This window comes from Schistocerca gregaria, chromosome 8, assembly GCF_023897955.1.
Source record: "Schistocerca gregaria isolate iqSchGreg1 chromosome 8, iqSchGreg1.2, whole genome shotgun sequence".
In the NCBI taxonomy this organism is placed as follows: domain Eukaryota; kingdom Metazoa; phylum Arthropoda; class Insecta; order Orthoptera; family Acrididae; genus Schistocerca; species Schistocerca gregaria.
Window position 1 is genome coordinate 169,508,584 of NC_064927.1, and position 26,724 is coordinate 169,535,307.

At 38.5% G+C, this 26,724-nt stretch overlaps 1 protein-coding gene across 1 annotated transcript in view; it reads right to left on the reverse strand.

Moving 5' to 3' along the window:
* LOC126284864 (uncharacterized) overlaps window positions 1-26,724 on the reverse strand; it is a 201,968-nt gene that overhangs the window by 21,333 nt on the left and 153,911 nt on the right. The window lies entirely within an intron of this gene.

The following is a 26,724-nucleotide window of genomic DNA, read 5'->3' on the forward strand; positions in this document are numbered from 1 at the left end:
CTTATTATATGTGGAGACTTCAACATTGACATGGGAAAAGACATAAAAATAAGACATGATTTTGAAGAATTGTTAATACAGCATAACATGAATACAACAATAACGGCACCAACAAGAGTGACTTCACAAAGTGAGACAGTTATTGAAAACATAATTACTAATATGTGTAACTACAGGGTGTTTCAAAAATGACCGGTATATTTGAAACGGCAATAAAAACTAAACGAGCAGCGATAGAAATACACCGTTTGTTGCAATATGCTTGGGACAACAGTACATTTTCAGGCGGACAAACTTTCGAAATTACAGTAGTTACAATTTTCAACAACAGATGGCGCTGCAAGTGATGTGAAAGATATAGAAGACAATGCAGTCTGTGGGTGCGCCATTCTGTACGTCGTCTTTCTGCTGTAAGCGTGTGCTGTTCACAACGTGCAAGTGTGCTGTGGACAACATGGTTTATTCCTTAGAACAGAGGATTTTTCTGGTGTTGGAATTCCACCGCCTAGAACACAGTGTTGTTGCAACAAGACGAAGTTTTCAACGGAGGTTTCATGTAAACAAAGGACCGAAAAGCGATACAATAAAGGATCTGTTTGAAAAATTTCAACGGACTGGCAACGTGACGGATGAACGTGCTGGAAAGGTAGGGTGACCGCGTACGACAACCACAGAGGGCAACGCGCAGCTAGTGCAGCAGGTGATCCAACAGCGGCCTCGGGTTTCCGTTCGCTGTGTTGCAGCTGCGGTCCAAATGACGCCAACGTCCACGTATCGTCTCATGCGCCAGAGTTTACACCTCTACAAACTGCCTTAGACGACACTGAAAACACCTCGTGGTTTATGCAAGATGGTGCCCGGCCACATCGCACGGCCGACGTCTTTCATTTCCTGAATGAATATTTCGATGATCGTGCGATTGCTTTGGGCTATCTGAAACATACAGGAGGCGGCGTGGATTGGCCTCCCTATTCGCCAGACATGAACCCCTGTGACTTCTTTCTGTGGGGACACTTGAAAGACCAGGTGTACCACCAGAATCCAGAAACAATTGAACAGCTGAAGCAGTACATCCCATCTGCATGTGAAGCCATTCCGCCAGACACGTTGTCAAAGGTTTCGGGTAATTTTAATTCAGAGACTACGCCATATTATTGCTACGCATGGTGGGTATGTGGAGAATATCGTACTATAGAGTTTCCCAGACTGCAGCGCCATCTGTTGTTGACAATTGTAACTACTGTAATTTCGAAAGTTTGTCTGCCTGAAAATGTACTGTTGTCCCAAGAATATTGCAACAAACGGTGTTTTTCTATCGGTGCTCATTTAGTTTGTATTGCCGTTTCAAATATACTGGTCATTTTTGAAACACCCTGTATCAGTCACATGTAGTTTGTACAGAAATATCTGATCATTATGGACAACTAATCAGCTTTTGCAGAAGTAATTACACAGTATCAGAACAAAATCACACAACCACAGAAATTAGAATCATCAGTGAACAAAATATCAACATCTTTAGAACAATGTTAAGTAAGGAAACCTGGAATGAAACCCTATAGGCCCAGAGTGTAAATGAAAAGAACGATGCATTTATTTCAACAATTAAGTACCATTTTAGTGTAGCATTTCCCAAAATAAAGAGACAAGAAAGGCAGCAATATCAAACACAGTGGATTACCAGTGAAATGCTAGAACAGCGAAGGAAGCTTCAGGATGTGAGACGGATAGGCAAAGCTAAAAACTATTAAATGTTAAAAAAGAAGTATAGAAAAACAATAACAGAAGCCAAAGTAAGAGCAATTGACACCAACATGTTGGTCTTCAGTCCTGAGACTGGTTTGATGCAGCTCTCCATGCTACTGTATCCTGTGCAAGCTTCTTCATCTCCCAGTACCTACTGCAACCTACATCCTTCTGAATCTGTTTAGTGTATTCATATCTTGGTCTCCCTCGACGATTTTTACCCACCAGGATGCCCTCCAATACTAAATTGGTGATCCCTTGATGCCTCAGAACATGTCCTACCATCCGACCCCTTCTTCTGGTCAAGTTGTGCCACAAACTTCTCTTCTCCCCAATCCTATTCAATACTTCCTCATTAGTTATGTGTGTAGCACCACATTTCGAAAGCTTCTATTCTCTTATTGTCTAAACTATTTATCATCCATGTTTCACTTCCATAAATGGCTACACTCCATACAAATACTTTCAGAAAAGACTTCCTGACACTTAAATCTATACTCAGTGTTAACAAATTTCTCTTCTTCAGAAACACTTTCCTTGCCATTGCCAGTACATTTTATATCCTCTCTACTTCGACCGTCATCAGTTATTTTGCTCCCCAAATAGCAAAACTCCTTTACTACTTTAAGTGTCTCATTTCCTAATCTAATTCGCTCAGCATCACCCGACTTAATTTGACTACATTCCATTATCCTCGTTTTGCTTTTGTTGATGTTCATCTTATACCCTCCTTTCAAGACACTGTCCATTCCGGCGAACCTCAAGTTTTTTATTTCTTCTCCATGGATTTTAATACCTACTTCGAACTTTTCTTTTGTTTCCTTTATTGCTTGCTCAGTATACAGATTGAATAAAATTGGGGACAGGCTACAACCCTGTCTCACTCCCTACCCAACAACTGCTTTCCTTTCATACCCCTTGACTCTTATAACTGCCATCTGGTTTCTCTACAAATTATAAATAGCCTTCCGCTCTCTGTATTTTACCCCTGTCACCTTCAGAATTTGAAAGAGAGTATTCCAATCAACAAGTCGTAGGGTCAGTATTGCCTCACGTGTTCCAACATTTCTACGGAATCCAAACTGATCTTCTCCGAGGTCGGCTTCTATCAGTTTTTCCATTCGTCTGTAAAGAATTCACGTTAGTATTTTGCAGCTGTGACTTATTAAACTGATAGTTCAGTAATTTTAACATCTGTCAACACCTGCTTTCTATGGGATTGGGATGATTATATTCTGCTTGAAGTCTGAGGGTATTTCACCTGTCTCATACATCTTGCTCACCAGATGATAGAGTTTTGTCAGGACTGGCTCTCCCAAGGCCGTCAGTAGTTCCAGTGGAATGTGGTCTACTCCCGGGGCCTTGTTTCGACTCAGGTCTTTCAGTGCTCTGTCAAACTCTTCAGCAATATCGTATCTCCCATTTAATCTTCATCTACATCCTCTTCCATTTCCATAATACCCTTGTATAGACCCTCTATATATTCCTTCCGCCTTTCTGCTTTCCCTTCTTTGCTGAGAACTGGGTTTCCATCTGAGCTGTTGATATTCATACAAGGCAGTATCTATCTTACCCCTAGTGAGATAAGCCTCTGTATTCTTAAAATTGTCCTCTAACCAAACCTGCTTAGCAATTTTGCACTTCCTGTCGATCTCATTTTTGAGACATTTGTATTCCTTTTTGCCTGCTTCATTTACTGCATTTTTATATTTTCTCCTTTCATCAATTAAATTCAATATTTCTTCTGTTACCCAAGGTTTTCTTCTAGCCCTCGTCTTTTTACCTACTTGATCTTCTGCTGCCTTCACTACTTCATCCCTCAGAGCTATCCATTCTTCTTCTACTGTATTTCTTTCCCCCATTCCTGTCAATTGTTCACTTATGCCCTCCCTGAAACTCTGTACAATCTCTGGTTTAGTCAGTTTATCCAGTCCCATCTCCTTAAATTCCCACCTTTTTGCAGTTTCTTCAGTTTTAATCTACAGTTCATAACCAATAGATTGTGGTCAGAGTCCACATCTGTCCCTGGAAATTAGTATCTCCAGGATTCTTCCATGTATACAACCTTCTTTTATGATTCTTAAACCAAGTATTAGCTATAATTAAGTTATGATCTGCACAAAATTCTACCAGGTGGATTCCTCTTTCATTTCTTAGCCCCAATCCATATTCACCTACTATGTTTCCTACTCTCCCTTTTTCTACTGATGAATTCCAGTCACCTATGACTATTAAATTTTCGTCTCCCTTCACTATCTGAATAATTTCTCTTATGTCATCATACATTTCATCAATTTCTTCATTATCTGCAGAGCTAGTTGGCATACAAACTTCTACTACTGTAGTAGGTGTGGGCTTCGTGTCTATCTTGGCCACAATAATGCGTTCACTATGCTGTTTGTAGTAGCTTACCCGTACACCTATTTTTTATTCATTATTAAACCCACTCCTGCATTACCCCTATTTGATTTTGTATTTATGACCCTGTATTCATCTGACCAACAGTCTTGTTCCTCCTGCCACCGAACTTCACTAATTTCCACTATATCTAATTTTAACCTATCCATTTCCCTTTTTAAATTTTCTAACCTACCTGCCCGATTAAGAGATCTGACATTCCACGCTCCGATCCGTAGAATGCCAGTTTTCTTTCTCCTGGTAACAACGTCCTCTTGAGTAGTCCCCGCCCGGAGATCCGAATGGGGGATTATTTTACCTCCGGAATATTTTACCCAAGAGGACACCATCATCATTTAATCATACAGTAAAGCTGCATGCCCTCGGGAAAAATTACGGCTGTAGTTTCCCCTTGCTTTCAGCCGTTTGCAGTACCAGAACAGCACGGCCATTTTGGTTAATGTTACAAGGCCAGATCAGTCAATCATCCAGACTGTTGCTCCTGCAACTACTGAAAAGGCTGCAACCCCTCTTCAGGAACCACACGGTTGTCTGGCCTCTCAACAGATACCCCCCACCCCCCTACCCCCCACCCCTACCCCATTGTGGTTGCACCTACGGTACGGCTATCTGTATCGTTGAGGCATGCAAGCCTCCCCACCAACGGCAAGGTCCATGGTTCATGGGGGGAGGGACAGCGACCTCAAAAAAACAAGGCAAAGGCAGCTTGGAATGCAATCAATGCTGAAAGAAAGTAAAAAGATGGGTCAAACAAAGAAGAAGGTATTAGGTCAATTAAAATAGACAACACAGTAGTCACAGGTGATATGGAAATAGCAAACATACTGAATAATAACTATATCAGTGTAGTGGAAAACTTAAAATTGGAAAGAAATAGTAAAAAACAGAATGGTATTAAGGCACCGAAAAGATCATGCAGTACTATGTTCCTAAGACCAGTCATGGAAGATGAATTGCGGAAAACTATACAGAAACTGAAGTCTAAGAAATCAGCTGGTGATGATGAAACATCAAATCATGTAATAAAGCTGGTGTGTGAAGAGCTAATAACACCACTGCTGAACATAGCAAACTGTTCTTTCAGAGATGCAGAGTTTTGTGAGGACAGATGCCTAATAAACAGGTTGGCACGAGAGCATGCTCATGGCTGTGCCATGGATTTTGCATACTTTCCCTTCAGAGGGAAAGTGGTTGTGTGATAGTACATATGAGGCTGTTGGTTTCTGACTGAAGGACATGGGGAGAGGAGGTGTTTGGCAGCAGTAAGGCAATGGGCATGTGGTATGTTGATGTATAGTGACATAGCGTCAACAGTAATGAGTAGGGATCCAGGAGGAAAAAGTGTGGAGATGGTGGATAGTTGTTAAAGGATGCAGTTAGTATCTTAGATGTGGGATACTAGGTTTTGGGCAGTTGCTTTGAGGTACTGGTCAACAAGAGTGGACATTCTTTCAATGAGAGTGCAATAGCCAGCTACAAGGGAGCAGCCACAATTGTTGGGCTGTTGATTTTGGTGAGCACATCAAAGGTGGGTGTATGGGGTATTGTATTGCACTGTATGGAACTGAGGACTTAGAAATGACAAAGAGGCTTTGTCCATGCTGTAGCCCTCAGTGGTTCACAACTGCACTACAGGCTACAGCAGTCCACTCACCCCACGGCTGCCCCACACTGAACCCAGGGTTATTGTGCCATTCGGCCCCAGTGGACCCCCTCCAGGAACGTCTCACACCAGATGAGTGTAACCACAATGTTTGTGTGATAGAGTAATTATGGTGTACGCATACTTCGAGAAAGTGTTTTCTCAGTAATCGCTGACATAGTGTAACTGAGGCGGAATAAGGGGAACCAGCCTGCATTCACGGCAGCAGATGGAAAACCTTAAGTACCACCCACAGGCTGGCTGGCACACTGGACCTCAATACAAATCACTGGGCGGATTCATGCCAGGGACCGGCATGCCTACCCGCCTTGAAATCAGTGTGTTAGACTGGGCTGAGAAAGAAGGTGGACTCAAGGGAGAAATTCTGGAAAGGGCCTGTGGATTTTAGTAGGGATTGAAGGTTATGTTGGACCTTTGGGATGGTTTACTATTGCAGAGCTTGTTGGTAGAGAGCCAGACAGTTGGTGAAGACCTTCTGCCAGGCAGTCATTGTGACCCATCATAACAGTGGTGGAGTATTTGCCTACAGGGAGCATCATTAAGTAAGGATCCGTTTTAACACTGCGTGTGTGTGGATGTTGTCCCTCCACCTCTCTGATGACTCTGTGAACACCTCTGTCCACATTAACCCAACTAGCCATCAACAGCTCCCACATTTTGACAGCTGCCATCCCTTCCACACCAAAAATCCCCCCCCCCCCCCCCATACAAGCTGGCCACCCATGAATGACATATATTTAATGATGGGAATTCCACTGCACAGTATTTGGAAGATCTCACAAAGATTGTCGAATAGAGTCTGTGGAGTTCAAAATGAAAGAAATTTAATTTGATTTTAATAATAAAGTTAAAATGTCAAAGATGAGATCACTGTGGTTAGGGAAAAAAATAAAATTGCTTTTGAAAAAGTGCATGAGGAAATAAGAACTGCTGACAAAAACGTAAATAGTTAAATTTAAACTTTGGAAATTAATGTTGATACCCAATCAGCACTTGTTGAAAGCATTTTGTTGAACAAGTGAAAACAATAGACAGCAAATACACAGAAAATATAAAATTAAGAAACAACAAAACTTGCGACCTTCAAATTAGTGTTTCAGTTGTGTGTAAGAAAGCTGAAGAATTCTCTAATGATATAGTAAACAGAAATCTTGTTAGCAATTTTGTACTGTGTTTTGCAACATTCTACTTTTCAGGTGAAGATAGTTTACATCCTGTAGATTTTCTTCAGTATTGCTGAGATAACTTTGTGTCTAATATGACTGATATTGTGAAAATAAACATTATTAAGAAGTTTCTGGAAGGTGAAGGATTAGGCCGGGCAAATCAATATACTAATGATGACACAACCTATGTAATTTTGAGAAAGGATTTTTAAACAAAGTTTGGTCAGACACTGAACAAGCTAGAATAAAAAGTAAATTTCTCAATGGACCAAATTACAGGTAAGGGTGAATTAGCATGAAACAGTTTTGCAAAAACCAGTTTAAAAAATTAGCGCAGTTGAGCAAACCTTTTGATGAACTCATCCAGATTGATGCTTTACAGCTGAGGTATAGTGGGACCTAGTTTATGAGCCAGATGCCACAGTAGAGCAGTTTTTGAAATATTTAAATAAATTAGATAGAGTTTTGGGAAAAAAGACAGGGAAATACAACTACAATAGACACATACACATTTTGAAAGAGATAGTAATAAAAACTGGCACAGCAATAATCACAAAAGGAGAGAACATAGTAATTGTAACAATTATCATCAGAAGGAACATAATAGAGTAAATGGCACTAACTTTCATTGTGGAAAGCAACATGGTAATAGTTGGAACAGAAACTGGAATAGAGATGATAACAGAAACACAAGGAAGCAGGATGGGACATTAATTCAGGAAACAAAAAGCTAGCTTGGGCCCCATTGTCAGTCCGCAAGTTAGGGGCTCATGAAACAAATCACAAATGGACCAGAAATCACATAAATATTGACTTGCAAGAAAACATTCAAATGAAGCGATCAGTAGCTATCTTAAAGGTATTTACCATCCTGTTGGTATCATATCTGTTGAGAAATAAATATGTTCTCCAGGTAAGGCAAAATACACAAATAAGGTAAGTGAGCTAACAGAAATGGGAAAAGAGGATACAGTAGAAATTAGTTTATCAGAGCTCTGTAAGTGTGTAGAGATGTGTTATTTGTCAACTACTGAAGTGACTGATTTTTGTGATGATTTTGGAATTCAGAAACTATTGGAAGAACCAGGTAAGAAAAAAGTGAATACTGAGTTAATGAACAGCAACTTAAATGAAACTGTGTAGTTAAATAGTAATGAAGTAGGGAATGATGATGTGGGTAATTTGTGTGATGATATTGATGATTTTTATGGCATTACAATGTGCACTCCATGTGCAAACCATGTGGAGTTGTTCCAGAAGTGGAAAGGGTCCTTCCGGATGCCATGAAGAGCACAGGGTGCAGCCAACTGCAGGTAGTTGCTCACGTTGGTGCCAACGATGTGAGTCACTTTGGATCAGAAGAGATTCTCTCTGGCTTGGAGTGGCTAACAGAAGTGGTAAAGACTGCCGTCTTGCTTGCAAGATGAAAGCAGAGCTGACCATTTGCAGAATTGTCGTCAGGAGTGATTGCAGACCACTGGTACAGAGCCAAGTGGAGGGTCTGAATCAGAGGCTCAGATAGTTCTGTGACCATGTAGGCTGCAGATTCCTTGACTTTCGCCAAAGGGTGGTTGGGTTTAGGTTTCACTGAATAGGTCAGGTGTCCACTATACACAGGAGGTGGTTACACAGGTAGCAGGGGCTGTGTGGCATGGACTTGGCAGTTTTGTAGGTTAGAGGGTCTCGGGAAAACACAAGAAGGGCTTCAGTCACAAAGGGTGCGGGCTGAATGCAGGAAGAACGTAGATACAGGAACCACTGGTATAACAGTTGTAAAGTGTCATAGCTGTGTTGGGAAAGTACCAGAGCTCCAAGTGCTGATAGAAAGCACTGATGCTGAAATCGTTATAGGCACTGAAAGCTAGCTAAAGCTGGATATAAGCTCAGCTGAAATTTTTGCAAAGAACCTAACGGTGTTCCAAAAGGATAGGCTAAACATGGTTGGCAGTGGCGTGTTTGTTGCTGTCAGAGATAGTTTACCTTGTTGCAAAATTGAAGTAGATACTTCCCGTGAGTTAGTATGGGCAGAGATCATTGTTGGCAACCAGAATAGAATAATAATTGGATCCATTTACCAATCTCTCAACTCAGATGGTTCCGTTGCTGAAAGGTTCAACGAAAACTTGTGCTTGATTTCAAACATGTACCCGACTCATATGATAATAGTTGGTGGTGACTTTAATTTACCCTTGGTATGTTGGTAAAAATGCATGTTAATTCTGGAGGTACGCACACAATATAATCTGAAATCGCGCTAAATGCATTCTCTAAAAATTATTTTGAGCAGTTAGTTCATGAGCCCACGCGAATAGTAAATGGTTGTGAAAACACACTTGAACTCTTAGCAACAAACAATCCTGAGTTAATAACAAGCATTAAAACCAATTCAGGGATTAGCGAAGACAGAGTTGTCGTAGCGAGATTGAATATTGTAATCCCCAAATCATCAAAAAATAAGTGAAAAATATACTTATTTAAAAAAGCAGATAAAAATTCACTTCGTGCTTTTCTAAGAGACAATCTCCACTCATTCCAAATTAATAATATAAGTGTAGACCAGGTGTGGCTTAAATCCAAAGAAATAGTATTGGCAGCAATTGAGAGATTTATACCAAATAAATTAAGAAACAATGGAGCTGATCCTCCTTGGTATACAAAATGGGTTAGAACACTGTTGCAGAAACAACGATATGAACATGCCAAATTTAAACAGATGCAAAATCCTCAAGATTGGCAATCTTTTACAGAAGCTCGAAATTTAGCGCAGACTTCAATGCGAGATGCGTATAACAGTTTCCACAATGAAACTTTGTCTGAAAACCTGGCAGAAAATCCAAAGAGATTCTGGTCATATGTGAAGTATGACAGCGGCAAGAAACAATCAATGCCTTCTCTGTGGGATAGCAATGGAGATACTATAGAAGACAGCTCTGCCAAAGCAGAGTTACTAAACACAGCAATCCAAAATGACTTCACAAAAGAAGACAAAGTAAATATTCCAGAATTTGAATCAAGAACAGCTCCCGACATGAGTGACGAAGAAGTAAATATTCTCGGAGTAGTGAAAGCAACTTAAACCACTTAATAAAATCTAGTCTTCTGGTCCAGACTGTATTCCAATAAGGTTTCTTTTGGAGTATGCTGATGCATTAGCTCCATATTTAACAATCATATACAACCATTTGCTCGATGAAAGACTGGAAAGTTGCACAGGTCTCACCAATACTCAAGAAAAGTAGTAGGAGTAATCCACTAAATTACAGGCCCATATCATTAATATCAATATGCAGCAGGATTTTAGAACATATATTGTGTTCGAACATCATGAATTACCTCGAAGAAAACGGTATATTGGCACACAGTCAACATGGGTTTAGAAAACATCGTTCCTGTGAAACACAACTAGCTCTTTATTCACATGAAGTGTTGAGTGCTATTGACAAAGGATTTCAGATCGATTCCATATTTCTGGATTTCCAAAAGGCTTTTGACACTGTACCACACAAGTGCCTTGTAGATAATGAGATTTCGGAAGCAAAGGTGTTAACTAATAATCAGGAACAGGCATTGGAATCCTTGTTGTGGGAATATAGTGTGTGTTTAGTAGTATTCCAGATAGAGTGCGAGTATATCAGTGTACTTTGCAACTAAAACAACATCAATCATTTCTCATAAAGCCTTACTGTGTACATATAGCTATGAGAGCTGCAGTCAAGAAAGAGTTGTATAAGACAGAAGTGTGTGATATCATTCAGAGAAGTGTTAACCCATTAGTCATTGTTTGCAAAGGAAATGGAGCAGTGAGATTGGTTCTCAATTCTAGGCATTTGCACAAGTATTTGTATAAACAGATCAGCCCTGAAAACATTGGCGAAGTTTTACATAAATTTAAAAATATTCAGATAAAGTCTAGTTTGAATTTAACCTCTGGATTTCATCAGGTACCTTCAAATACATAATCACATAAATATACTGCCTTTCTTTACAATGGTTGATGTTACCAATACTGTGTAGTACCTTTTGGTCTGGTCTCATCAGCAGCTCAGTTTGTAAGAGCATTAGATTATATACTTGTCCAAGATCTGGTAGAAAAACTTACTGTTTATGTGGATCACATTTTGGTAACTGGACAATGCTGAGAAGAGCATTTGGAGTTGTTGAAGCAAGTATGTGAAAAATTTAGCAAGGAGGTGTGACTCTGCAAATCAAAAAATGTATATTTGCTGTCTCTGAACTAAAATTCTTAGGTCGTGTAATTACTGGCAAAGGAATCTTGGCAGATCCTAATAAATTTAAAGCAATCTCATATTTTCCAGCACTGTGTAGTAGAAAGCAATTGAAGCTATTTTTATGTTTCATGTGAATTTTATTGAAAATTTGTGAGTGATCAAAGTTTCAATGCATCCTGTTCAAGCAATTTACTTCAAAAGAATATTAATTGGGTTTGGACCCAAGAATGTCAACAAACATTTGAAAATATTAGGAAAGAAGTGAATAATCAATATTTGTTACATAGACCCAGTATTAACATACCATTTTGTTTACACACAGATATTAGTTATTATGGTTTGGGAACAGAACTATTCCAGGGAAAAGAAGTTAAAGGGGAAATTATACATGACTTCATTGCCTTTGCAAGTAGAATGCTGTTAAAACAAGAGAAATTGTACACAGTTACAGAGAAGGAAATATTGGCTGTTTACTGGGCATTAATTAAATTCAGAACCAATTTGCTGCAATATAAAGCAACTGTTTATTTGGACTGTTACTTACAGGAATGCACACTGTATCATAATAGACTTACGAAGTGGGGAATGTATTTTCAACAATTTGATTGTGAAATTAAATATAATAAAGGTGCAGGCAATGTTGTTGTAGATGCTTTGTCAAGGATGCCATTGGGTGGAGCTAATGAAATTGATCAAAATGAGGAAAAGAGTTTAAAATCAGATATGTGAAGGGTACACATGCTGAGAAAATTATCAGGGCAATGTGTAACCATATTAGAAGGAGCCAAAACCATGATTCCAATTGGAGTTTAGTAAAGAGTTGTTTAGAAAAAAGAGGTTATGAAAAGTTGGACAGATATTATAACATATACAAAGGAACACTTTTCAGGAGAACAGATGTGGATTTGGATGATTGGAAGTTATGTTGGCCAGAGGAAGAAGCTGGAATGTTGATTACGTACATACATGAGAGATATGGACACTGTGGTATTCGAAAATGTACACAAATGCTACAATAAAATGTTTATTTCTATAATATGGCTAAAACAGTTATGAAAGAACTATCTACTTGTGACAGGTGTCAGAGAGTCGAGGTAAAAAACAGAACTCGCCAAGGTGAAATGCAAAATTTCTGAGAAATCTATGCATTTAGTTGCTGTGGACTGTTATGGAAGTTTACCAGAAAGTAAAAATGGTCACTGTTATATTTGTGTTATGGTTGATGTTTTCTTCAAATACATGAAATTATATCCTGTCAGAAAACCTAAAAGTGAGGAGATTACTGTCAAAATTGAAAAAGACTACTTTAAAAAAATAGGAAAACCTAAATTAATCCTGTCAGACAATAGGTCACAGTTTGTATCAAGTGTTGAAAGTCATCCATAGAAAATCAAACATTAGACACATTTTAATTTCAGTTTATAATCCTTCATCCAACCGAGCAGAGAGATATATGTATGAAATCAATCGTCTATGTCGCACATACTGTAGCCACAAACATCCTACATGGTATGAATATATCAGTGATTTTGAAGATATAATGAATAGTTTTTGCAACACAGTTCCACAGGATTTTCACCTTTTGAAGCAAATCTCATACCTGAAGTAGATTGTCCAACACATACTACCATGTCTGCTCAAGAATGTGAAGCAGTTGTGAGAGAAATTATAAAAAAAAAAAAAAAAACATAAAAGAAAAGACATGATAATAAAGTCAAATTTACTAAGTTCAACATTGGAGACTATGTTCTCGTTAAGTCACATGAAAAATTTAGAATGTTAACATCTGAGATAAAAAAAGTTTTTTGATATCTATATGGGTCCATTTGAGATCATTGAGAGCTGGCATCTAAATGCTTACCGATTGCTGTATCCTAAATATATAAAGTTTATAGCGCTAAGAAGTGCTACTTCATTGACACCATACAAACAAAAAAGCAAAGATAACTGATTAAAAGGATTCCCACTGGAATGTTGTCAAAAAAAAATATTTTCTACCATATGTAAAGAACTATGTAGCTACAGATTTTCATTCATTTTTGTGCAAACAATTTAAATGTGGTAAATTATTTTTTTGCTTGTGTTGTGTTACTCTTCTACATGCTGTGAATAAGTCATGATTTGTATTTTATTTTGTTCTTTCATGAGAAGCAATTAGTTAATGTTTTTAAATTGTTATATGTCAATCTTTAGAGTGAGCTTTGAGTGAAAGTCAAGTAATTCCTGAGCATTTACTCAGTTCTTAATATAACTTTCTTTCGGGTACATTATGAATTATTGCTTGTGTCATTTCTATGTTATTTTTAGCCATGATACTTGTGTAAAAAAGACTCTGTAAGCTGAAAAATGACCATTAGAGCATCTCCTTTTGCTGTCTAGAATTATTTGTCATTCAATGAAACTTTGACATTTTTTGTGCACTAGTTCTGGGAATTTGGGCGGAAGGCAGCAAATTATTTCTCACAAAATAGCTGAAATATCTTGTTCTGCCTATGATTTACTTGTCTTTCCTATGAGAGATATCTTTTACATTTTACATGATTTTGTATATGTCTTGAACTTTCATATGATCCCACTGAATCAGCATTCTTTATGTAGATGTAAAAGAAGGATTTAAAATATAAAAGTGGCATATAGTTAATGAATAGCACTTTAAAGCAGATTACAATATTGTTAACATTTCTGGCATAATTTACTGCCAATGTTTTTACATATAATTCAGTTTTCAAGAAAACATGTAGGAAAGAGGTAACTGTCTCATCCTGAGATGTAACTCAAAAGACTTGAAAAGTAAATTTTCATGTGTTATTGTATAATCTATCACATGGCATGAATATTAATGAACGCAAAATGTTTGTAACAACTAGAGACTAAAGGACTAAATTAGTTATAAAACTGATAATGATGTACATGGAATAGGTAGGGGGTCTCCTGACATTGGTGTGTCCATTCTTAATTTCTTGTGCTCTCTATTCTAACTCTTTAGAAGACGTTATCAAATGTTGTTACAAAGGCATTTCCATTGGTATTATGAGAAAAAGGATGAGTTCCTAAATAAGTACAAAATCAATTCTGTCCTGTGATCTAAAAAATGTTACTATATTTTGTTTATAAACACATAACTCTATAGGGCCTAAGATATTTTCTTTTGATCATATGACATTACTAATCAACGATATTTCACCTATTAAAGACAGTTTTATAAATATTGGTATACAGACAGTCCCCTCAAAATCAAGTACTACTGTCCTGCTTATATGATAACAGTTATCTGTACTATCCTTTTGCTTATCCCATATATGTTACATAATATTTGGTAACAGTCTGAGAACGGCAGAACAGGTAAAAGTCAAACAATGGAAAATGCTGGATGGAATGTAACACTAATATGAGAAGGAAAGTTGCTACTCACCATATAGTGGAAATGCTGAGTTGCAGGTAGGCATAAGAAAAAGACACATCAGCGGGAGTATTGTGGGACATAAGATAGTGTACCAACATTCAGCATGGCCATTTGGACGTCTGTTGTGTGTGACAGACAGTTGATACAGTGTGGCTTGTAAGTAGAGTGTTGGGTGCAGTTTATAAGATGACAAGAGAAACACAGGAAAGAAGAGAAGGGACGGACATTGGGTATAGTGATGCAAAAGAAAATAGTATCAAAGGAAAACAGCGCCGGATTAAAATCAAAGAAAAGACATCGGGCAAAAATCAAACAATGGAAAATCCAGGATGGAATGAAACATTATTAAGAGAAGGAAAGTTGCTACTCACCATATAGTGGAAATGCTGAGTGGCACATAGGCACAACAAAAAGACTTTTTTTAAGCTTTTGGCCATTAAGACCTTTTTCCACACTAGACACACACACACACACACACACACACACACACACACACACACACACACACTCATGCAAATGCAAGTCACACATACGACTGCAGTGTCAGGCAACTGAAACCACAAGTTTTTGTTGTGCCTATCTGTGACTCAGCATTTCCACTATACGGTGAGTAGCAACTTTCCTTCTCATAATATTGTTAGAATAGGTGAAAAGTCAGACTTTGAAATTGCTTTTGAAAATTTGTGAGGAAAGAACTCAGTAAAACGAGATTTAGTTCTTGTCCTCATTTGAATGAAGTGGAGGTGCTAAAGAAGTCAAAAAGCTGGATATCATGTAATGAAGATCTGTTGAATATTGATTACTTACACTCCAAACCTTGTTGGAATAACCGGTTTTATTACTTTGTATCAAAATATTTCTTGCATTTACCTTTTCAAATTTTTTGGAAAAGCTATTGCAAGAAAACTGGTTACAGTGAGGTAAATGTACTACCAAAATTTTGGATAATATGAAGTACACAATACTGCGGTGAAGACGTAAAAATCAATCCACTACTACAAAGATATATGAAAATGTTTAAATGTCAATGTTTATAAATACCTAATATAATTACAATGATGATTATGGTCTTCTCAAAAACATAGCCAATTAATTGTATTTTATTTATGAAATGTATGTTTCAGAGATTACGTTTGCATAAATAGATCAAAGTATGATAGTAAATTCTTTGCTACATGTTGTTAGATGTAAATCTTTGTTCTTTTGGAAAGCTGGTTATATGAGTCGGAAGTGTGAGGATAGAGAACAAGTTATGTATGTTTTATTGATTTGTATTGTGAAAGGAAATGAATGAAAATATATGTCTAATTCTGCAAAAAGTCCACCATTGTTATTGAAGTAGTAACCCAATCATCCTCTAGACAATTATAGAAAGATGATGCACAAAAAGGGAGGAAACAATGAGCCATCGACACACAACAAAGAAGAGCAACAAAAAAGATGAATACTTTTATTATTAACAGGACTGGTTATTAAAATTTGACTTTTATTGTCACTCATTGTAGTGTGTCACTATCTCAGTAGAACAAGTGTTGTGAAAATGTGATCAGCTGCCCAGATTACTTACTCCAAACATCATTAAGTTCAACACTTGGCAACAAGAGGGCTGGGATGGTCAGAACCTCCACAGGAAAGATGACCTTCCATGTGACAGAGTGAAAGGTGGGGTAGTGGTGTTTATCCAGGACACATTCCATTCCTGATCTGTACCCTTAACCACAACCGTACAAGTAGTTGCTGTTAGGATAATGGTGCATGTTAGTGTAACATTGTCCTCTGTGTTCCTACTCTCCCATGAGCCCACTGACAGTGAGATCCTCACACAGCTTATTGCTGAAATGCCCTGTCCCTTTTTCCTCTTACAAACTTTTATGCACACAGTGCACTATGGATATCCAACACCTTTGCCTCAGGATTCAAATACTTGAGGCTCTCACAGAAAGTACAGACATAATATTAATGAATATGGGTCAAACTATGCATTTCCGCACCACTACAGGTTTGTCTACAGCCATAAAACTCTCCTTCCCTTACTAGCCCTTGCAGACATTGCTCATTGGGAAATGGATAAAACCTTTATGGAAGTGACCACTAGCCTATCTGGATCCACCTGACACATGGGAGCAGTCATAAAAGGAAGGATAACTGAATGCTTTACAAGCAGTTAGCTGTTTGCAAGCAGTGTGAAGGTGTCCAGGACTGGGCGCATCACATTACAGCTGTGAATCACCAACCCACTGATGCATCATCCTTAGGTTAAAAGGAACACCTGCAAGACAGCCTGTTCCATCCTGAATGATGAGCGTCATTCTAGAATCAGTGACAGGATGGCAAACTGTGTGAAGATCCTGTCCTTGCCCTACAGAAGTGAATCTTGAAGTCTTCTGAATGGCGAGGGCAAAGGTGATGGGAAAAATTCAAGATGGTAGGCAGAAGTCTTCGAAAGAGTTCCTGGAGTCATCAGTAGGTCCACATATGGAAGAAAACTATGGGAAGTCATTAGAAGGATTACCAGGTGGAACTCATGACCGTCAGTAGCAGCTGTATGAGAGGAGGGCTGCCACCTAATGTTGCTGCAGACATTCCAGATACTGGCTGAATTTATAAGATCGTTACGACCAATTCTAGCCAGAATCCAGCTTTTTGTCATTATCAAAAGACACACAAGAGAGTTGGTTTTGTTTTCCACTCCACCAACTTGCAGGAATGCAGTTAACTTTTCTATATGTAGGAGTTGGATTCTGTATTGTCAGCAGCTCATGAAACTGTACCCAGTCATGTCCATATAATACACAGCATATCGAAACAGTTGACCCACAGTCAAAAGAGCTCTTCCTTCTGATGTTTACTGAAATTTGGATGACAGCAGGCTTTCCCTATGTATTTTAATTGCAAATTTACAAGCAGGGAAGCATCAGACCACTTACTCAGTCGCTCCCAGTTTGAGTTCAGGAGCTATCACTTAAAACTTAGTAACTTGAACCTACTCAAAGCAGCAACTGAGCAAGCTTTGCACAATGAGAAACATCTTGTTGGTGTCTTCTTCAATTTGGAAAAGGCGTACAATACTATCTGGAGGCATAATACATCTACATCTACATCTACATTTATACTCCGCAAACCACCCAACGGTGTGTGGCAGAGAGCATTTTACGTGCCACTGTCATTACCTCCCTTTTCTGTTCCAGTCGCGTATGGTTCGCGGGAAGAACGACTGCCAGAAAGCCTCCGTGCGTGCTCGAATCTCTCTAATTTTACATTCGTGATCTCCTTGGGAGGTATAAGTAGGGGAAGCAATATATTCGATACCTCATCCAGAAACGCACCCTCTTGAAACCTGGTGATCAAGCTACACCATGATGCAGAGTGCCTCTCTTGCAGAGTCTGCCACTTGAGTTTGCTAAACATCTCCGTAACGCTATCACGGTTACCAAATAACCCTGTGAAGAAATGCGCCGCTCTTCTTTGGATCTTCTCTATCTCCTCCGTTAACCCGACCTGGTACGGATCCCACACTGATGAGCAATACTCTAGTATAGGTCAAACGAGTGTTTTGTAAGCCACCTCCTTTGTTGATGGACTACATTTTCTAAGGACTCTCCCAATGAATCTCAACCTGGTACCCGCCTTACCAACAATTAATTTTATATGATCATTCCACTTCAAATCGTTCCGCATGCATACTCCCAGATATTTTACAGAAGTAACTGCTACCAGTGTTTGTTCCGCTATCATATAATCATACAATAAAGGATCCTTCTTTCTATGTATTCACAATACATTACATTCGTCTATGTAAAGGGTCAGTTGCCAATCCCTGCACCACGTGCCTATCCGCTGCAGATCTTCCTGCATTTCGCTACAATTTTCTAACGCTGCAACTTCTCTGTATACTACAGCATCCTCCGCATAGTTTGTTGCAGCTCTATGAAATGGGTTTCCATGCACATCTCCCCACATTCATACAGTCCTTCCTATCAGAAAGGGATTTTCAGTCGGGAGTGTCCTGTATGACCATTTTAAGCAGGAGAACAGTGTCCCTCATGGGACTGTTTTAAATATAATGGCATTTGCCACTGCGATCAACAGTTATATGTCCACAGTAAGGAGTTCCGTACAGCATTCCTTATTTGTGGATGACTTCTCCATCATCTGTGCCTCCTCCAACTTAACTGTGTCTGTTTGGCAATTGCATCTGACAATTAGGAGATTGGAGGAATGACAGGCACCATGGATTTTAAATTTTGTTTTTAATTTATCTGTTTAAAAACTGGTGGATATTGTCCTCACTTATAAGGAAAAGGTGAAATATCTGGGCCTGAAATTTAATGAAAGCCTAACGTGGCTGCCATACCTAAAAGAACTAAATTTGAAATGTCTCAATGCTTTAAATGTCCATAAATATGTCAGTCCTAGCTCTTGGGGATCCACAGGGCACATCTGCTCCAATTTTATAAAGCCTTTGTGTGACCTGAACTTGAATATAGATGTCAGGTTTATGGATCACCAAGATCTTCATACCTCAAAATGCTGGTCATGTTTCACTACGAAGGTATTAGGCTGTCAACAGGTGCTTATTGCCGGAGACCAGTTGCTAGCTTGTATGCCAAGACTGGTGAGCTTCCACCATCCATTCAATGTCTCCTTCTTGTGGTGTGCCAAGCATACAGGACTCTGTGTATTCAAAAATCACCAGTACTCATCTCCACTGCACAACTGCCACGGGAACTTTGTTCCATAACCATCCTCAGGAAATGAAACCATTTGTGATTTTTTGACAGAGAACCCTGAGTTATTACAGGTGGAGGGCATTCGTGTCCAAAGCTAGTGGTGGAGCAGAAGATTCTCCTATCTATTAAAGATGCCCAGTTTACTTTTTGAATAGGCTCAATACAGGAGAACCTGCCCCAACATTATAGTTTTGAAATTAAATTTAACGAGATTTTATATTATTATCTTGGTTTTTATTCGTGTTTACACAGATGTGTTTAAGCAGGGGGATATTATCAGCTGCTCTACATGTACCCTGACATTGTCCTTGGGATAGGGCTCCCAGGGCAGTTTTCACTTTATTATAATGATTTTTTTTCTGTTCTAATGGCACTGGGGCTGATGAGGCAGCATTATTACACGAAATCTTAATCTTCTCAGATTCCCAGAGTGCTCTTCTTCTTATTGGTGAAATTTACCCAGCAGTCTGGATAGTAATATTAGTGTAGGATGTTCTCCTTCTCTTGCAAAGGCAGGATAAGGAAATAATTTTCTGCTGGGTTCCTGGGCACTTAGGGATCCTGGGAAATAAATTCACTGATGCAGATACCATGGAAACTTGCTCTCTCCCACCTGCTTGCTGTTCAGTCTCCCTCAGGCTGTTACTCCATATCTGACCTGGAAGACCCTGTGTTGGTAGGAGATTCAGCAGCTGGAAGAAAGGAATAATAAGCTGCAGTCAGTGAAACCTTTAGTGCAACCCTGGCACACCTCTTTCTCACCATGACTAGCTGAAGAAGTAGCCCTTACAAAGCCTAGAGTGGGACCATGCCCACTCACACATGGCTTTCTTTTACATCACGAGCAGCCACCGGTGTGTCAAAGATGAGGAACACAGTTGTTGATATGACAGTAAGTTAACTGCGTGTGCTTTAGCTGATGATCTGATGAAAGACCTGTGTTACCCACATGATCTGTCCTCTATTTTAATTGATAGTGGCTCGTGTGGTCCATGTTTTAAGTTTTTTGTGTGATGTCAGTACTTCTTTCCAAAGCACAGGGTGTCAGATTTTAATGTGGCACAAAGTGACTCAGCCACCCATTATTTCTAAGTAGTCACAAAGCCACAGTAATCTGTCTCTTTTTTAACAGTGTATGTAATGGTATTTAATGCTTGATTTTATCTGCTTGTTCTAGTTTGTTATTCTGGTTTGTCTGACTTCTGTGGTTGGTCCTGTATGGATGTCACAATATCAGGTTGCATTTTCAATTCTTGTATGTTGATACAACTCAGTTTTAAAACTTATTGTTAATTTTTCCATAGATTTTCACAACCTACCTCTCACTTTATTTTATGCAAGGGAGTTTATATCTCACCATTTAGTGCCCTAAAACATAATCTGTATCATCATCATCACTGATAGATTTCAGATCTTATGTCTCCAGACATATATTTAGATGGTGGCAAACACAGATGCATTCTATGCCAGTGTCCAATAGTGTAGTTTTGAGTTGAACATTTATTAGAAATAACTTTTATCTTGAAAATGTTTATGTTTAGTCCCATTGCCTGACATATTGAGGTAACTCCAATGCCAACTTACATAGCTCTTCAAAATCATTTGCCATCTACAAATGCCAAGTCATTAAGTCTCTTCCCATTGATTCTAATTCTTTAATTTTGACACTGCCATTTCCTGAATAGCAAAGAATAGCTTGGGAGAAATGGAATAGAGTCATTTCACTCCTCTCTGAATTGGAAAGTCTTTAGTTGGTTCCCTTGATAACTCCTTCTATCCACTTTCCTCTCGGCCTCCCTTGGCCAACTCTGGCTTTTTCCAACTTCAAGGGTAATAGGTTTTGAGGCCTAAAGGTATCTTTTCTTCCAGATTCCTAATTGACAGTCCATCAAAGTAATAGGTGTGGTTATTGAGCTTCATTATCTTCAAGCTCAAAGTTCATGAAGTATGGTTAGGTGAGTACATGGTTATAAATATGAAATCAGATAGATGTTGTGCTGGAGTAGGAGGATCAAATAGATAAAATGACAAGGCCTGGTAGATAATGTTGAATATTACAAAATGTTTTGAATTAATCCAATAAATGGATAAAACATAAAAATACAACAAATATGAGACTGACAGAAAGTGCAAAATGGGTAAGCTAAAACTAGATGACAAACACAAGTCTGTAGGAGTGTGTACTGGTAGTTGAATTATAGACACCACCTATAGGAAAATTAGAGAGCTCATTGGGGAAAGAAAAGCAACTGCATGAATATTAAGTGCTCAATGAAAAACCAGTACTCAGCAAAGCAGAGAAAGTTGATATGTGGAAAGTCATGCTTGCAAAATACTGACACAAATTACTTACAGAAGAACTGCAGTAGTAATTCAAAAATAAAGAAGCTTGCACATGTTAAGACTACTGTAGAGAGCTGTATCAAATCAGACTCTGGACAGAAAACCACATCAACAAAAACACCCTCTTTATCTGTGTCTCCCATGTGCAATATTAAACTTTTGTGCATTTTTGTGATCAGAACAGAAATTAGTGTACTTGGTTTAGTTAAAGTGTATTCCTAGAAATTTCACAGTGAATCAGTTCAGAACATCCTCAATGTAATATGTCAGATAACCCTGATGCATGAGAATTATCAAGGATTGATTGTGAGAAGTAGCGAACTACTTATCTGCATTGACAAATTAAGGATCATTAAAACTAGCTGACATTATCTGCCCCTCTGACCATTTGTATGGACAAGAGTGTACCAGGATACGAGCTGGAAGGGAAGGAGGGACAGAGACATATTAGTTTCAAAGAAGGGGATGGAGTGGAGGAGACAGGTATAATTTCTTACAAAATAAGCTCAAAATTATTTAAAAACTGGCTTTATTAATTACTACCGTATCTTTCAACAAAAATACTGACACTACCACATCTTAATAGGTAACTAGTACATATAGTGTACTAAACTGAAAGAACATAATCTGTATGAGATTTGTACCGGGTGGTGACAATTGAACTGACAATGCTGAAACATAATAGGTATGTTCATGAATCTTTGTGCTCCCAGAGTATGCTGAAAAAAATAATAGTTTCACTTCACTTTCTGCCACCAGATGAAAATATGCCACTGTCAGCAGTCAGAATGCAAATCTATTCCTGTTTTGACATCAGTATGCTGTTGATTACTTGGCAAAAGGTGTTGATCTGCTTTGTGCAGTCACTGCCGGTGTAAATGGTTAAGAAGGTTGCAATTTTCCATATGAAAAACAATGTCTATCAGGAAAAAAAGAAAAAATGGAAAAAAATAAAGAAAAAAAAACAGCCACACACACTACTGGTAAATGTTTTGTATCAGAACAGCAGCAGTAGCAGCACCATGTTGTGGGAATATCACCAACAGAAACATCTGCAAAGAGGCCCCATGTCATGAATGGGCTCAAAAGTATTGTCAAGAAATTTGAATAAACAGGTGAATATGGTGGTGCAGCAGAAAGATGGAGACAGCCCAGTCCATGGCAGTTATTGATGAAGTTATTGTGGCAATGGCTAACTGTGCAGCATGTGCCTCAAATTCTGCAACCAGTGCTCAAGCTGTGTCAGGGGAATTGTCTCCCCTCTGGTAAACAATTCAAAAGATTTTGCAGCCCATTTTACACTTGTATCCTTACAAGATCCAGAATGTAGACCAGATGAAGCCCAAAGATAGGCTACAACACTGGCTCTGCCCTTTGTTTTTTGTCATGCATAGGTATTGATGGCTCTTGTACAGGGAATATTTTTAGGATAGACAAGGCACATTTTACTCTGCATGGTGCCATGAATGCGCAAAACTCTCACATATGGGGTTCTTCTCTGCCACGTCTTGTGCAGGAATATCCACTGCACTCAACTCATGTGACAGTGTGGTATAGTTTTAAAAGTTCCTTCACTCTTGGTCTATTTTTGTGTGTGTGTGTATGGGGGAGGGTGCAGCGGGGGGGGGGGGGGGGGGGGGGGGTAGTGGGGGTGTTAAATGACACCTTGTGGGGGTAATGGGTGTACAGTGAGATCCACACTTTATAATGACCTCTTTGTGCAACATGTGATTCCAACTTTTTAAGAGTGCAACTCTGTCCACACCATTATTTTCAGACAAGAGGGGTGACGGCACATCTCACATCTCTTCAGATGCTAATTTTAAAGTTTATTTGTGTTAATATTTGCTGTAAAAGTAACTTATTAGAAGATTTTCATTAATCTCAGTCTTTCATCCTGTGTTATTGACTCGAGTGGTCTGTCACTCCCGAACGAGCTTACATCACTCATCCAAGCCTCACGCCTCGGTACTGTGTTTACATTTTGTGGTGTGCAGTTGCAGCTGTAGTGGTTATAAAGCTAAATACTGACAAAGTTATTTTTGCACTGTTTTAGTTATTAAATTTAATCATTCTCAGCAGTGCTATGTACTGTTTGCGGCAAAATAACGATTTAATAAACTTTTGGAAATGTTCGGTTGCTGTGTTTGTTAGAGTTTTCTATGTGTTGAAGTCATTCAATAAATTTTGTATTTTAGTTTTCAACTCAGGTTTCTCATTGTTTCTAGTAATATATTTCAATAGAATTTCCATTCAGTGTTTCAACTTTGTTGGGTGTTCCAGTGACTGCTTGAATTTTTGGTTTTAGCTAATAATTTTGTGGAGTTCTGTCGGTACTGGTATTAGCTGTGGTGTAGTAGAATTAATAGAAGTAGTTGCTTTCTTAGTAGATGGATAATTTCGAGACCGCTACCATTAGTTCTGTAAATGATTCTACTGGTGTTACTGATCTTAGGTAATATAGAAAACCTATACATCCACATTACATAACTGTAAATTTTACCATGAGTGAGAAGTGTGAGCTCTGTCATAGGTTTGTGAGTAGTGGGTTATGGTGTGGGATTTGTTCAAAGTATTTTCACTGTGTGGGGGGGGGAGTGCAAACAGAAAGAAGAAGGTTCTGCTGCTAGGCAGTTCGCACAGTAGATGTGTGGGCCAGCAGCTGCAGGAAGTGTTGGGGAGTGAGTATCAGGTCACCAGTATTGTGAAGCCTAGTGCAGAGTTGGGTCAGGTGTCTGCAGCATAGGGAAGTTATGTAGGAATTTTATGAAGGAGGATCAGGTAGTGATAGTGGGTGGAGCAAGGAACAGTCTTGATAGGGACGAGGAATACGATGTAGATAGTGACCTGGTAGAGATGCTACTCAAATTGATGGCACTAATTTGCATTTTGTGAAACTGTTTCAGCATCATGAGTGGCCTCATCTTGGTGTGGCTGTTAGACACATTAACATGGGGCTGGAGAGAACACTGATGGCAGAGGACATGGGTCATATTTAAGTGGTACCAGTTGGGTCTATCAGTAGATCAGGGTTCACTAGCATGGCCTGCACCTTAATAGGTTTTGGGGAAAGCGGGCAAAGCTTATTGGTGACAGTGTAGAGGGTGGTGGTGTGGTCACATTTGGAAATATTCCTTGGTGTTAGAGCTGCTTTTTTAAACTGAAGTCAGTTGATAGGTATACCTGCTTAAAGGAAGTCTCTCTAACAAAGGGCTCCCCTTCAGAGTACGTCATGTTTCCAACTAGAGAAGGAATTAGCATATTACATCAAAATATATGAGGTATCAGAGATAAAGTTAATGAACTGCTTATGCTAGTTGTTTCTCAAGGAGTTCCTTGTGGGATGGGGTGTGGCTATGTATGTAAAAAAACAGTATTCCATTTGAGTCCATAGATGTATTATGGCACAGCACTGAACAGATATTTGAATGCTGTGCAGGGACAGTTGAATTTTGTGAAACTTTTCTAATTGCTGTTGCTTATAGGCCCCCTAACTCTGACTTCATAGCATTTCTGCTCATGCTAGAGAAGGTTCTTGATTCACTTTCTAAGAAGTACCATACATTAGTTATATGTGGTGACTTCTATATAGATTTTGTATGTGATGGTGCAAGAAAAAGGATGTTAGTAGACCTCCTAAATTCATATGATCTAATGCAGACTGTGTTTTTTCCAACTAGGGTACAAGGGAACAGTAGCACAGCCATAGACAATATTTTTATTCATTTTCATTACTAGATGGGCATTCAGTTAGTAAAAGGGTAAATAGCCTTTCAAACAATGATGCACAAAATTTAACACTAAAAGGCTTTTGTACTCAAACAAATGTCATATATAATTACAAACTATGTAGGAAAGTTAATCTAACAGCAATAGAGAGTTTTTGAAACCTTGTCAAGGAACAGGAGTGGCAGGATGTTTATAGTGCCGATAACATAGATGACAAATATAATGCTTTCCTTAACAGTTTTCTCATGAGATAATAAATATAATGCTTTCCTTAACACTTTTCTCATGCTCTTTGAGAGTTGCTTTCCATTAGAATGTTCTCAACAGTGCACTAGTAGTAATAGGCAGCCTGGGTGGCTGACGAGTGGGATAAGGATATCATGAAGAACAAAGTGGGAATTACATCAAAATGGCAGAAGTAGTCACAGTCAAGCTAACAGTAGTGGAAGGTGCCTAAAAATTTTATTAAGAAGGCAAAGAGTATGTGGTATGCAAACAGAATAGCTAACTCAAAGGATAAAATTAAAGCCATATTGTCAGTTGTGAAGGACGTGTCTGGTCAGCAGCATAAGGTTGACTATATTATGTTAGTTCATAGTAAAAATATTTCTGTTACTGATAAATCAGATATATGTATGTTATTTAACAAATCATCTTCTGAGCATTGCTGGTGAATTAAATAAAAATTTAGTTTTTGGAGGGAATCATATAAATTTCTTGGCAAATGCCTTTCTGAGATTGATGTCAGAAATACTACTCTGTGATACAGACAAGGGGGAAATTGAGTCAATAATTAAATCACTGAAGACTAAGGACTCTCATGGATATGATGGAGTGCCTAGTAGAACATTAAAGCACTGCACTGCACATGTTAGCCATGTATTTAGCCATATTTGTAATTTTTCCTTCAGAAATAGTCAGTTTCCTGAATGATTAAACCACTCATTAGTAAAGCAGCTTTATAAAAAGGGAGAAAAGGATAATGTTGACTGTTTTAGACCTATTTATTTGCTATCAGTGTTTGCTCAAGCTATTGAAAAGGCTGTATATGTAAGGATAATTGATCATTTTATATCATATGATTTGGCATCAAATGTACAGTTCAGCTTTAGAAATCATTTAACAACTGAAAATGCTATATTCTCATTTCTCTGTGAGGTACTGGATGGGTTAAACAAAAGATTTCGAACACTAGGCATATTTTTTTTATTTAACTAAGGTGTTTAATTGTGTTCATCAGAAAATATTGCTCCAGAAGTTGGACCATTATGGAATACGGGAAGCAGCTCACAATTGG